General features: G+C 45.8%; 1 pseudogene; it reads right to left on the bottom strand.

Moving 5' to 3' along the window:
• Positions 1-749, bottom strand: part of LOC140207811 (probable G-protein coupled receptor 139) — a 2,672-nt pseudogene extending 1,923 nt beyond the window's left edge.
• Positions 750-3,921: the final 3,172 nt, after the last annotated feature.

The raw sequence follows: 3,921 nt of genomic DNA, 5'->3' as shown, positions 1-3,921 counted from the left end.
CTCCGGACACCCTTTCGCGGACAACTTCTTGTCCAAAACATCAGGAAGCTCCAGACGAGGTCGCATCAAAACCCTCCTCGTCACGTCTTCCTATAGAGATACCTGTCTCTGGCACTGGTGCAACTCTTGGCACGGTCCCACTAAACGTCCACTTGTCACACCTTCCTGCAGAGGGGCCTTTCCCCAGCACTAATACAACTGTGGGCAATGTCCTACTGAATCCCTCCCAGTTACCCTTCCAAGAGAGCTGTCTGTATCCAGAACTGGGCCAGCTGTCATCAAAGGACCATGTGTTTACTCTGATAAATAATTCATCAGCAGTCAACACCACAGAGTATAAATAACTCTGTCAGTCAGACATTCCAGTGGCGCTGCCCGTCCCCAGCTCTAGTACCACTCTGGTCAACGTGCCATTGAATGCAAGTGCAAAGTTCGAGTCGATTCTGTGAGTTGGAGGAGATACAGAGGTTTTATTTGACAGAATGGATATCACAGAGGAAATTTGTACAATAATCATCAATTTGGAGAGTTGTAAAATGATCATAAGCAGGTTCACACCGGTTAGAACACAGAAATACCAAACAGGAAATGCTCTGCTCACTCACCGGGAACGCCAATGACGGTAATCAACACTCTCAATATTTCCTGCACACTCCTATACTTATCCAGCATTGTTGACATTGCCTCTGTCGAGTCATTTGTCGCTCTGTGCCACAGGCGATCTCTCGGAATGAAACATTGAGGCAGAACATGTATGAGGTTTTAATACCATTTAGCTACTCCACAGGGACAGATTTCAGAAGATGTAATAATAAAGATTTTTAAATTATTTACAAACCGATTACATCAGTCAAGTGCAATCCCTGAGGTGAGAGTTTGTGATTATTTTAGTGAATTAATTGCGAAACTGAAAACAATTTTGTTTGAAACACCATCAGACCCAACTCTCCACCGCATCTTTTGACAGTGCGACTTTTCTCCATCGATTGAGCAGATCCACTCAGAGTAAAGCAGCCATTCCACTCTGAATTTCCACCAATTGTAATCACAGCTCATCCCACTGTAACCTTATCTCCCAATCCCGATTACGAGCAACTATCCTCAGCTTGTTTGTGTGAAGTGTACCAAACAGTCTCCTGGGTCAAAAACATGTTCAGCACCATTGAGAGAAATATCTCGTCTAAGAAAAGAACCGTGCTGCATGTTGTTTGTCTTACTCCTACATAGTACAGAGGAAGGAGCAGCACAGGAACAGACCTTTTGGCCCACAGTGTCTGTACCAACCATGACATCACATTAAACAGATCCCACTTCTCAACACACGATCAGTCTCCTGCATTCCCTGCCTGACCCATCCTCACAGCAGTGACCTTGAGCTCCTGCGTTCTCTGTTTTCAGAAGTTTTTGACCATTTGTTTGAACTAGATGGACTCAGGAAAATTGTCTAAGCCTTCAAAAGAGTCGTGAATTACAATGCGCTTCCACTCTAAAATGAACCATTTGTCAGACTGAAAATATTCAAGTAGATTGTGTCATTGTATCTTGCAAAATTGTATAGAATAAACTGTCATCACCATTTCCCCAGGAGTATAAACTCTTGCTCCAGTTTGAGTTATAGGTTTTCTATCGAGAGTGTGTCCTAGAAAATGCCTGTTCGTGGTGATCAATAAACACTTTCATATCTCCAATTTCTTCACTGACGCAGTCACAGTCCGAACATCTAGAGATCGTCAGGGAGACATCCCAAACACCAGTGCTTGGGCATCAAACTCTAAGGGTGGTAACTATGTGTTAAACAAACACGACGGAGAGCTGGAGATGCGGATAAGAAAGTGTAGTCGTGTATGGGTGTGCGTCCGATAAGAAAGTTTAGGCACCCTGCATGGTCAGTAGTGTAACCACCCCCACTCCCCTTCCCTTTAGCAAGTATCACAGCTTGTAAACGCTTTGTGTAACCAGCTAAGAGTCTTTCCATTCTTGTTTGGGGGAATTTCGCCCATTCTTCCTTGCAAAAGGCTTCTAGGTCTGTGAGATTCTTGAGCCGCTCTTGCATGCACTGCTCTTTTGAGGTCTATCCACAGATTCTCGATGATGTTTAGGTCGGGGCACTGCGAGGGCCATGGCAAATCCTTCAGCTTGCGCCTCTTGAGGTAGTCCATTGTGGAGTTTGAGGTGTGTTTAGGATCATTATCCTGTTGTAGAAGCCATCCTCTTTTCATCTTCAGCTTTTTTACAGACGGTGTGATGTTTGCTTCCAGAATTTGCTGGTATTTAATTGAATTTATTCTTCCCTCTACCGGTGAAATGTTCTCCGTGCCACTGGCTACAACACAAGCCTAAAGCATGATTGATCCACCCCGTGCTTCACAGTTGGAGAGGTGTTCTTTTCATGAAGTTCTGCACCCTTTTTTCTCCAAACAAACCTTTGCTGATTGCGGCCAAAAAGTTCTACTATTTCATTAATCCACAGGACTTGTTTCCAAAATGCATCAGGCTTGTTTAGATGTTCCTTTGCAAACTTCTGAAACTGAATTTTGTAGTGAAGACGCAGGAAAGGTTTTCTTCTGATGACTCTTCCATGAAGGTCATATTTGTTCAGGCGTCGCTGCACAGTAGAACAGTGCACCACCACTCCAGAGTCTGCTAAATCTTCCTGAAGGTCTTTTGCAGTCAAGCTTGTGTTTTGATTTGCCTTTCTAGCGATCCTACAAGCAGTTCTCTCGGAAAGTTTTCTTGGTCTTCCAGACCTCAACTTGACCTCCTCCGTTCCACCGTTCCTGTTAACTGCCATCTCTTAATTACACTACAAACTGGGAAAACGGCTACCTGAAAACGCTTTACTATCTTCTTACAGCCTTCTCCTGCTTTGTGGGCATCAGTTATTTTAATTTTCAGAGTGCTAGGCGGCGGTGAGGAAGGGGCTGACCTCACCCGCCAGGATATACCTATTCAGGATCTTACATGAAGCTAATAAATCCTAAGCAACGGCAATGGAGTAGCAGATTTCATGACGCATGCCTGGTGATAATATGGTAGACATGATTCTGATTCAGAGATGGGAAGCTGCAGAGGCGCAGGTGGATAGAATGATAATAGTGTACAACGGATTGTCAGCAGACGGGGGCAAAGGCTCCAGCAGGAAAATCAGGGTCTTATATGACAGAGGTGTGTGTGGATGCGCGCTCTCGCTAGTGTGTGTGGGTGCGCGCTCTCGCTCGTGTGTGTGCGTGCGTGTGTCAGGGCAAGCACGTTGGTTCGCTGGAAAATTGGTCTAATGAGCTCTGCCGCCTCTGACGACGGAATCAAACGAGGCGGCCCAGAGACCGGGAAGTGTGTTTCTGTCTCCAAGTGTAACAGAAGGCAGATGCGGTTCTCTCGCTATGGCGCTGCTGCCGTTCCCAGCGCTTGTTCTTTGTTCCTTCATAACTGCTGGTGCGGGTCTCTCGGACGGTTCGTGGTCAGAGAATCAACAGAACGGCGGGTGTATGTAGGAAAGAAGATTAGTTTGCAAGAGAAGATCTTATTGAGCCGAGTACAGATCTTAAGTATCCGTACTGACTGAGCTAAGCACATTTCTCCTGTCTGTCCACCTCTGTCACTTTACCCTCATACGATTTTCTCTTTTTCAGCCGAGTCTCTGGATTTTGCCGTCAAAGCAGAGAACAGTCAGATACAGTCACCCGTCGGGGGAAATGCGTTGTTTTCAGTGCAGCCGTCGGACAAGATCGCCAGTGGAAGCTGGACTTTTCACGAGAAAACAGTCTGTCAGTGGATCGGTAAAGTGGTGTCTATTCATAATTCTTATACATCGCGAGCTGTGCTGTTCAACTCCAATGGGTCGCTACTGCTGAAGTCGGTGAACAAGTCAGACAGTGGGGAATACCAGGTGAACATGGTCCCAACCAGCGGCTCACAAACCTC

This window comes from Mobula birostris, chromosome 13 (genome assembly GCF_030028105.1).
Source record: "Mobula birostris isolate sMobBir1 chromosome 13, sMobBir1.hap1, whole genome shotgun sequence".
Classification (NCBI taxonomy): Eukaryota; Metazoa; Chordata; class Chondrichthyes; order Myliobatiformes; family Myliobatidae; genus Mobula; species Mobula birostris.
Note: the sequence above shows the minus strand (reverse complement) of the source record. Positions and strands in the feature narration are given on the sequence as shown.